The sequence below is a fragment of the Egretta garzetta genome, unplaced genomic scaffold, assembly GCF_000687185.1.
Source record: "Egretta garzetta isolate BGI_Z169 unplaced genomic scaffold, ASM68718v1 scaffold861, whole genome shotgun sequence".
Classification (NCBI taxonomy): Eukaryota; Metazoa; Chordata; class Aves; order Pelecaniformes; family Ardeidae; genus Egretta; species Egretta garzetta.
Window position 1 is genome coordinate 55,416 of NW_009258497.1, and position 10,676 is coordinate 66,091.

The 10,676-nt window shown below is 48.7% G+C and overlaps 1 protein-coding gene across 2 annotated transcripts in view; it reads right to left on the reverse strand.

Annotated features, from left to right (window-relative positions):
- DAG1 (dystroglycan 1) overlaps positions 1-10,676 on the reverse strand; it is a 54,602-nt gene that overhangs the window by 39,825 nt on the left and 4,101 nt on the right. For both annotated transcript variants that reach the window (XM_035901508.1, XM_035901502.1), the window contains exon 2: positions 6,403-6,576. The gene's annotated coding sequence lies outside the window, so the exon portion shown is untranslated. The remainder of the gene's footprint in view (positions 1-6,402; positions 6,577-10,676) is intronic.

A 10,676-nucleotide genomic window follows, 5' to 3' on the forward strand; every position in this document is an offset into this window, starting at 1 on the left:
CTATCTCCTTTCCCATTCTTACAGCTCAGGCTGTAAATTCTTCAGGGGCAGCTGCGAGCAGGAGGTCCTGCTGGAGCACTGCTGGTCACAGCTAGCTGGGACCTCTGCAGGGAGCCATGCCAGCGGTTTCAACAGCTCCACAGTAAGGATGCTGGGTAAACCTAAAAAATGTGAAAAATGCATTGCACTGGTATGCAGACTGCACCTAAGAAACTGCTTAACTGGACGCAGGCAGAGGAAAGAGGAATCGAGGCTAAAGCGGAGTGATTTGTCTTAGGGACATTTATCTTAGGTGTAGGGTACCCAGCGTGCCACCAGCATGAGCCACAGAATTACAGGGGAGCTTTGGGGTGTGGGAACTTGCAAGGCCACCTGTACTGAGATGCAGTGATACAGCCACACAAGGCTGAGATTGCCCAAGTAATGGGAACACCAGATTTGGGTACAGATGTAGCAGGGTTGAAACTGATGAGCAAAAAGTAATAAGGGGATGGTATTTGGGAGTCTGGGCAGAGAAGGGGAGGGACAGGGGCAATGAAGAGGTGGGTTCAGAAATAGAGGGGGGGAAAAAATACCCTGGGGAGGACCAAAGGAGGGTCTATCTTTCTGTGGTAGGTGCAGGGGCACCTAGAAACAGCCGTGACCCCAGTGCACAAGCTCAACCCCCCCGGACAACCTGCTGGACTCTCCACCCAGCCTGCACCCAGAAGACTTGCCATGGGAGGGCCAAGTGGGATGAACTGGGACCCTAACAGAAAGTAGCACGGGACGGAAGGGTGACAGATTTGCAATTCAGCAGTAGTGTGATTCCTCAGATTTAGCAGTAATAATTACGAGCTTTAGAATTGTAAGTATGCAAAATGCTCAAACTGTAAATTACCGTCAGTGGTGTTTATTAGTGAATCGATTAAACAGTCAATAACTTGACTAGTTTCTCGGTAGAGCACTGCTTCACAATAAAAATCACAGTCTCTTGGATTGGCTACATCTCCAGCCTGCACCCCACAGGGGCTGGATGAGACTAGGGGCTCCACTGAGATCTCCCACCCCGGAGGTCTGGGCTAGCTGCTGCCTAGGTACCTCCGTTAAGCAAAAGCACTCGGTTAAGCCTGTGCGGGCAGACGCAATCTGGGCTGCTTGCGCTACACGTTTGTACAATGCCTGACACAAAGAGGCTGTGACCCACCACTGAAAATCGTGCACACCATCACCACGGCGTGAACACACCATTGGCCACACTTTTAATATCTTGTAATAATAGACTACGAGAGAGATTAAAAGTTTGAAGTGCCTGCGTAAAGCACACCTGCAATTAAAGGAACACTCCTCAACTGCACCACGTCCGCAAGACCAGAGAGCCAGTGGCCATGGGGACAGGCTGGGGACAGGGCCCACCTCGGGTGCTCCCACTCTTTGAGCAGGACCGACCTAAATCCTCCCTCTTTCACACTTTGGTGGCAGCAGGAAAATGAGCTGGTCTCATTAATTTCACCTCCCACTGCCTGGTGAACTTCTGCTCAGAGGAGAAAAAAAAAAAAAAAAAAAAAGATTCAAAGCTATGCTGGTGACCTGGCAACTCGAATCTTCTCTGGAGCAGGAGGCGGCAAGCGACCTGTCGCAGTATCACCCACCTAATGGCCAAGCTCTGCTCCTGCTCCCCAGAGCTCCCCTCAAGTTATTCAGCTGGGGACTTTAAATTCCAGCTAGGACACCTAGCAAGGCAGCAGCTTCTCCACAGGGCAGTTTATGCAACAGAAGGGCACGCAGTCCATCGTCAGCTGGTGGCTCGGCAAAGCCTCCTCTGACATGCAGGAGACCTCAAGACCAGCACGCTGCACAACACAGGCAACGCCACCAACTCCTCCCTGCAGCTTCCTCAGAGCCTCGCTGGAGCCAAGTACACCGGGGCACCCTATTTTCCTGTGATTTCCAGAGTTCAAGTTTATTTTTCAATCTGATAGTAACAGGGGAAGACTATTAAAAAACCCCATACTGGTCTGAGCGGCTCCAGAGTCTAAAATAAACATGCCAAGCCCTATTTGTGATGGAGTAAAAATAGCCTGCTTCTTATCCCTTCCCAGGACCTCTGCTTCATACACAAAAGCTTCACAGGTTAACTATAAAAATACCAGACATGCAAGGAATGTCTCAAATTGAGCTTTGCATGGTTTGGAGGAGTTCAGAAACGCACCTCAGCCCCTGCAGCAAAGGGACATGCCCTCAAAGCTCATCTCCCGCCCAGGGCTAAAAGGCCAGGCACTGCCAATTCCCTTTATAGAAACTACCGTCCTTCTGAAAAAAAACCAAACACCACTTCACTGGAATTACATCTTGTGCTCCTTCTTGGTCAGATACTTTTTAAATTACCCTGATTCCAAAGAGCGTTAACTATAAAATCTAGTGCAAAGCTGTGCTGCAGCTGGGACGGGCTCCCCGGGAAGTGGGGCGAGCATAATTGGCATCCACAACAAAAGGAGAAGAGAGACTGCGGCCAGTCTGGCTCACCATCACTTCATAGCAAGCTCTGCTAAATTAACTTTTCTCCAGGGCCTAAATGTATCTCACCTGGCACCTGCCGACACTCAGGTCTGAAGAGAACAGAAAAACAAGGCCTAGGAGAGCAGCACCACAGGAAGGCCATCACAGCGCCAAGTTTAATCATGACATCATTTCTAATGACAGATCAGCTGGACCCACAACTGAGCACCAACCTATTTATGACTTGGGCTTTAAAAAGGACCAGAGGAGAATCTGCAACGCATCTGAAACCTGCTGGTATTTATACACGCACTGAAAGGCACCCCAGGCAAAACGCCAGGCATATCCATCCCCAGCCCAACAGGCAAAGCTCACAGGAGCCACCGGCCCCAGGAGCCTTCCCAGAAATGGCTGGCAGCTGGTCCAGGAGGGATGAGAAGGTCCTGGGCTGCCAGCACATCTCCCTACAAGGCAAGTCCTCACAGTGGCACATGCAGCCGTCCATCTGCACCAGGCTTTAACCTGGCTTTAACCTGCCCCAGACAAGACGTGGCAGGCACCAGTTCCATGGCACCCCCGGAGACCACCTCTGCCAGCATACGCGCCTACAGACACCACGCTCCAGCACCGGCTCTGCTTTCGCCGTTACGATTCATCCCCAAAAAGCTGGGGCTCAGACTGAGGTGGCATAAACTAAGCAGTGATCTGGGGCTTTGGGCGAGATGCAGAGACATCTCAGAAGAGCTCTTGGCACTGCCACACTCATTTTAAGTGAGGGACAAGAAAAACAAATGTACGCCTTTAGTTTAGCGGTTATATTGAAAAGCTCAACATTTGTATTTTACATTAAGTTCTTAAACATTTATGGCCAGCATTTAGCGAGAGCTGTTACATGGGTCCCTGAAGTTTCCCCTACTTCATTAAAGCAAATCTTGAGTCAAAGGCTTCAAGAGATGGGAAAGCCATAGCCTCCCCCCAGCTATTTCTTCCAATTATTAAGCACCTTAGCAAATAAGCGAGAAAAAGGTTCACCTTTTCCCAGGTTTTCATTTGTCTGTCTTCCTCTTCCTTGTTATACACAGACTTTCATCATTTACGGTCAAAACTGTTTCAGAGAACAAGGAGAGCGGTCTGGTACTTTCCAGCTCTCTTGTCCCACCTGCCTACACACTACCACTGAAGAGTCACCTCACCAGATGCTTCAAGGTAAAAATCACAGCTTGTCTTATTTACATTAATATTTTGCATTAGCTGTTACATAAACACTGCCACTCTTAAAGGAGGCTTCTCTCAAGTCCCCTGCTCTCCTCACCTGCCATCGCTTCCCATTCTTTTCAGCTTATTCTGAAAGGGCAGGCCTCCTGGAAAGAAATTTTCTTCTTATCTTGTAGGAACTGGTATAACAACGACCCAGCCACCAAACAAGCAGCAAAAAAACCCAAACCTGTGATGCACCAATAATCTCACCCCATATGTACGAGCCAGGATTTCAGCTCATGCTTCCCCCCACCAGCACATGCATTACAGCAATACTGCCGTCCCTGGCGCAAGGCGATGCAGTGCATCATGCTTCCTTCCTACTCCCATGCACTTTTCCTCCTATTTAATGCCCTACAAAGGTCTCAAGAGATCATGCAACACGGGAGCCACGAGCAGCATGCTATTCCCCCACAGTGGCAAAGGATTGGAAAGTCAACATTTTGTAGAGAAATGAACAGGTGAACCTTCTCCCTGACTCATCCTCCCAGGACAGACATGCCCTGGCCTGCTTGAAGCCCCCGAGCAGCATCACTGCCAGCTTCATGGTCATTTTACGCTGGTGTTACTTCCAGAGGAAGCATTTCCATCCCCCCCATCCCAGTCCTCTCTCTCTCTCCTTTGTGCTGGTACAACTGTTACAGCCGCCCAGAGAAGTGGATGGGGGAACTGACACACATTAAAAAAAGCCAGCAAGAGACAAACAAGAGGCCAGGTTCCATCTGGCTCAGCTTCCTGGCTGGATGCGGAGTCCGCAAGACCACTTCTCTCTTCCCCTGCACAAGTGAAAGGCAGGACCTCTTCTGCCAGGCTCAAACCAACTGAGAAGGCAAGCATGCCAAATTTGGACCCTGTAAAAAAAAAACTGCACCATGCAAGAGCACTGCACAAAATTGCCAAGGAAAACCCAAACAATTCCAAAAGATAAAGGGAAAAAGAAATTAAACTGGTTTCAGCTGGACATCTCCCATTAATTTCCCACTATTGTCCTAACCAGCATCTAAGCAGCACATACTGACAGCGAGGGCCACCTCCCACAGCCAGCTGCATCCTGGTAGCATCCAACAAAATTCCCTCGCAGCAGAAGTCGCCGACTGGATCTATTCCACATTAATAGTCTGCTCGAGCACTTCTGGGCAAACTGCAGCAAGCAGGCGAGTGACCTGACGCAGGTTTCTTTTCAGCTACTAAGCCACTTTAAAAGACATCTAAAAATACATTAAATGCTTTTCTCATGTGACTTTTCTATGCAAGAGACTGCTCTAAAGCCTGCCAACAGCAAATGGAACAAGACACTGCTGCAAGACCTCTTTCCTGCACCAATGGCCTCCGCATTGTCAACTTGTTGGAGTCCAGGAGACCAGCCTAAGATAAAAACCCAGAGCAAGGTGCAGTCCACTCGGCAGCATCAGCTACTGATGCAGCACCGTTTTCCCCAAAGGGTTGTGCTTCCATTCAGAATCACCACCCAGATAGGGAGCAGCAGTGTTTTGCCTTTTTTCTGCTCCAGAAGGATCTTTAACTCACTACACCCAGAACAGTTCAAATGCATACTCCTCCGGACTAAGCCTACGGAAGAAAAATAACTTCCCAGCTCTGCTAACACAGGTAATGCCTCTCCATCAAGGAGAGGTGAGGTAAATAGGACAACCGTTTGCCTTTAAAAGCAGGTCAACTCAGCTGGCTGCTATCACGAAGCCCAAGCAGGAGGACACTGGCCACTTCAATTATCAATCCCCAAGTGCATCTGCTTAGAGTAGATTGATGTCAAGTTTCCCACCAAGACTCTTCCTCCACTTCCAGTGGGGAGTAGGCAGCTTTTCTGCCCTGTTGAGACATGGACCCATGTGCTTACAAGCTACTGGACGTGCCCAGGTCTGCTTTGAACCAGAGCAGACACTGACACACTAGGAAATGAAAGGTCCTGGATCAGTTCAGGCTGCAGAGCCGAGCCATCTGCTTCTACTGATATAGAGGGTGGCTCCTCCTCACTGCAAACCAGACACCTAACCATGTGCCCAGGCAGCTCCTAGCTTCAGCTGACCTTTTCCAGTTGGCACAGCCCAAGTCTGCTGGTCCCAAACAGGGCTTACAGTCAGCTGCACAGAATTCGCCAAGAATCATCATCTTAAGTCACTGCTTAAAGAAGAATCCCACCCATAAACACTTGCACAGGGAGTCAGCTTAGCCAGCCTGAATTCCCATATATGACCAGAAAATAAGACTTTAGCACATGAAGCGCTTTTCCCTGGGCTCTCAGCTGGAGCGACCAAGCCACATACTACACCAGTCCAAAAGACACTCCCAGGGAAGAGGAGCTCTGCACCCGGCCTTGCTCTCCATGATCTCCCTCATGCCGGCAGTGGACTGCTTTTCCAGCAAGATCTGAGCTGACCAACCCATCACAAGACACAGGTATGTGCAGCCAAGGAACAAAGGGCAGAACCACCCCTATTTGCAGGATCTTGATTTCATCTTAAGTTCGGGGGGGGGGGGAAAAAAAAAAAAAAATCCTAAATCTCACTGCCCCCTCTGTTCTCTGCTTTTCTTTACAGAGCAGGGGAGAAGCTGCCTCAAATGATTTCCTGAAGCATCAGATCAAGGCAATGGTTTTCAACCAGCATGTGCACAGACTAATAAATCCATAAAAGGTGTGAAAAGACTTACCTGAAGCCAGCAGGACTAAGGTTGATACACAAAGTTATGCACCTCCAGGGGAAGCTTTAAGAGCCTGCAGCTCAGGGACGAGAAAAGGGCTGGAGGCCGCCGAGCTGAGCCACGCCGGAGCAAAGTGCACAGCACCCAGATGCAGTGCAGAGGTCTGCAGGAAACAGCTTCTTCCTGCAAAGGCAGGACAGTATCACGACCCCCCTCCCCTGGGACACCCACAGGCCAACATGGCCGACTGCCAGACCGGGCTGAGCTCACAGAAGCCACATCCAGCTTCCAGCTCAAAAGTCACCAAGGCACCAGCAAGCAATGAGCAGCCCTACCTGCCCCAGCAGGTCCTGGCTCCAAGCTGCCACAGCCGCCACTGAGGCGGGGGGGAAAGCAGGAGGCGGAGGCGAGCAGCAGTTGCACCCTTTCCACTTGACAGAGGACGTTTCGGGAGCACGGCAGGCTTTGGCGTAGCAGCACAGAACCAGCGTGGCGGGGAGAAGGAAGAAGAGGGCTTGGATTCCAGTTTCCAGGAATAAGGGGCGTGCAGTACTATGGTACCAGGGCTGGAACATTGGTTTGAGGGGAGGGTGGTGACCCAACCACATCACAGGTCTGGAGTACTGCTTCTAGACTCCAGGAACTCTTCCACCTCTGACTGAGGCTTTTAAGCAAACCTTCTCATGCCCAAATCAACCATGGTAATCATGGAGCACTTCACTTTGCCACATTCAGCAGACAGAATTGCGCACAACTTTTATCCCAGCTTATCACCATTACCACACAGAGGCTCGATGCTTCAAGTCCACAATATACAATTTTACATCTTTGCCAGTAGCAAATGAAGCCCTTTTTCACATTAGCTTCAATTACAAAGTTTTCATGAGGCTATAAAGCCCTATTCTTATACTTTCCTTACAGCTTACTACTAAGTGTTTGTGGGGTTTTGCATGCAGTACCATTACAACATGTTGCTTTATCTTCCTCTGTACATTTCTGAAGGAGATTTGTATTTATACTCAGCAATTGTTATTCTCAGAAAATCAAACTTCTTACCTGCCCAAAGGCTGACCCCAAAATTCAAACAAAATTTTATTCTAAGACATGAGAAAATGTTTCCTGAAAGAGCAACCAGCACAAGGCAGCCGGCACAAGGATAAACATAACGCATGGGCTTCACAAACACCTCTGGAAGCACAAAATTCCCCACGCAGAGCACATGAAGTTTCACATCTTGGCCAAACAGCTCACTCGGGGGGAACTGAATTGATACCATGCAAACACACACAGCGCTGTGGCACAGAACTTTATGATAGATTACACGAGATCGTTAGTCCAGATCACTTCTATATTACTGCCACCAACAAAAACGCTAGTGCCCAGCCTGAAAAAACACCTGATCTGACCTGGACACCTATTAAAATAAGGTTTACTGCCCTGTTCCTGATGCTTTATTCCACACAGGACATTGTGACTACTCTCCAAAATTTGCAGGACCACTTACGCAGCCCCTACAACAGCGATTCTGTGCATGAACGACATGTGGCAGAAGCTTTAAATGAACTCAACGCCAGAACTAATGAAATCAATGATACAACTTGCTTGTGCCTATTAAGTTCAGTTGTTGCCAGTACTACTGAAATTATACTTTCCAAGATGTCTCCAGCATGCAGGAGAAAGAAAAGATGCTGAGGATTTTTGGGAGCATATAGGCAAGGGCCTTTTGAATTTTCTCCCTTTGAACCGGCCACTCCTTGTCTTCAGCCAGTCTTTACCCTGTGTCTTTAGAAGTAGAAGTCTAATTTTAAGAGAAAGAGAGACACAGCTACATTGATTCTCGGTATCTTCCCAAGAGGATCCTGCAAAGTTTAATTCAGAGGTTTTAGAATAACCACCTTTTATTCTCTAATGCAGGCCCCAGGCACTATCATAAAAATTCCACTAGAAATATTTCCTTTGGGGTGGGAAAACACCATGCATGGTCTGTCATGCAGGGATCGTCTCCCACAGCACAGAGCTCACACTCCACAGATGCCAAGACCTAACCAGAAAGTCTAAGGGACACAAACAGGGAATCGCGGCAGCCTCAAATACTCGTATCATTGCAGTCCCAATGTTGAAATCATCACACCAGATTTTCCACTGGCACTAAACTCTGGATTTGTAGATGACTGCAAGACCATTTCATTAGAAGAGCCCCTTACTTTAGGAAAAGCAAACTACTCGCCCTCAGAGAAAGCAGATCTAGAGGGAAGGTCTTTTCCTTAGAGGAAAAAAGAGCCCCAAAGCTTTCAGCATTGGCACATGCTTGCATCTTCTTCTGCCTCCTGGCTCAAAATGCCTCTCACTACCCACCTGGAAGCCCCGAGAGCCACAACACAAAGATAACAAAAGATCTCACCTCACATTTCTACACATTATTTCAGCAATATTTTGAGAAGGCCTGATGAAACTTTCCCTTGCTGTAGAGAAAACTCTCAGCTAGAGACCAGTACTGAAGGGCTGCTTTAGAGAACAAGTTTATGGGGGAGGCACAGAAGCCATACTGGAAAAACTCAGTGATTATTTCCATTCTGATTAAAGTGGTATCAGCATCCCGGGACTGCTGAATAACCGAGCACTAGAGATAGGGATCATTTTTCACTGACCACTCTTGGTCTCTCTCCCCTGTGACTGAAACATCCCAAAGCAGCCACACTCATAAGGAAATCCTTTTGGGGTCTCACGGGAGCTCTGGGAAGAGACGCATTTCCCAAAGAGCTGGAAAGAGCCCGTTTGGGGCTGACTGGGCACAAAAAAAGAGGGAAGAAGCCTATGTGACAAGCAGCAAGCAGTGCCACCCCAGCAAAGGACAAACAGCACAGCCAGCCCTGGCACTGCGATCCAAAATCGCGACAGCGGCAGGAGGCTTGCACGTCAACTGTCGTAATTCAGCACTTGGGTGGAAAACCACCAGCTCAAACTATCACCCAGCCTCTTCTTACTCAAACTCATCCAAAAAATCAATCCCTAGCCCTCGGGACTCATAAAACAATCAGTATCTGCTACTAGAAGCTCTCCTCAAAATTACTGAATGCTAATCCCCACCCTTAAGGAACACACTTCACAGAAGATTAAGCTTTCTGAAGTCTAAACGTACAATCTCCTCCAAAAAGAGGCAAGACAGTGTGAATTCATTGCCCATATGCATTCAGCACTTGTGTGACCTGTAACTATGCTAGAGTAAACTGAAAGTTCTCCTGTAATCGCTTTTTCAGCCCCTGAGGAGGGAGGGGAGGAATGCCAAGGAGTACCTGCAACATCGAATATCGCAGGAAAAGGTTTCTAAGCCAGTTTGTTCAAAAGCTCCGAAGAGCCAGGGTCCAAAATATTTCTGCAGCTGCCCACGTAACCTTCTATGAACTGAGGCCTTCTCAGAAAGCACAGTAGAAAATACACACCATAGCCTTATCCGGGGTTGCAGTGATGGCAAATGACGTAGCTGACCACAACACAAGAAAAGGGGAAGAAAGGAGAACTCCTCAGCAGAAACCTTCATTCAAATATCTCTTTAGAGGTCAGATGAGGCTAGGAGCCTGTTTTCCTAAAGAAAAACCCCAAACCAAAGGTGAACACCATCCACCTGCAGGGCTGGAACAAGTTCTACTGCTGTTGCCAAGTCCCACCCTCTGCACATGAAGGCCTGCCAGAGATAACGCGCTTTGGATCTCACCAAGAATTATCCTCCAGGCCTAGGGGATACCTGCAGGACAGTGAAACTGGGGGAACAATGCAAGCCTGAAGAAAACACCCATTACAGCTATGAGCACCATCCCAAAGGGAAAGCTCTGCCGATAAAACAGCTCCCTGCCTCCAAGATCCCACTCCCCTCCTGACCACTTTGCTAAGTTAATGGAGAAAAGGTCAAGCCGAAAAAAGGGACAATTTTATGCCAAGTTAGCAGGATCAGTTCATCAATGCATCAGCTCAGCACCACAGCTGGCATGTGGGAGGAGGCCGGAGGGCACAGCTGAAGGCAGGGGAAGAGAAGGGCCCTTTTAAGAGCATCAAGCCATGAGGCTGGCTGAGGCAAGCACTCATCCTGAGCTAACCCACCACACTCCAGCACAGGGACCGTGCCCACTTCTTCCTCCTCCATGCTGGGTCTCAATTCCTCTCCACGCACACTGCCAGGGTGCTGACAAGCTCTGCCTGGCTGGGGCATTTACAAGCTCCTGCCACAGACAATTCAGGTTACTAATTTGCAGAAAGTTAACCCAGGGAAAAAAAAAAAAAAAAAAAAA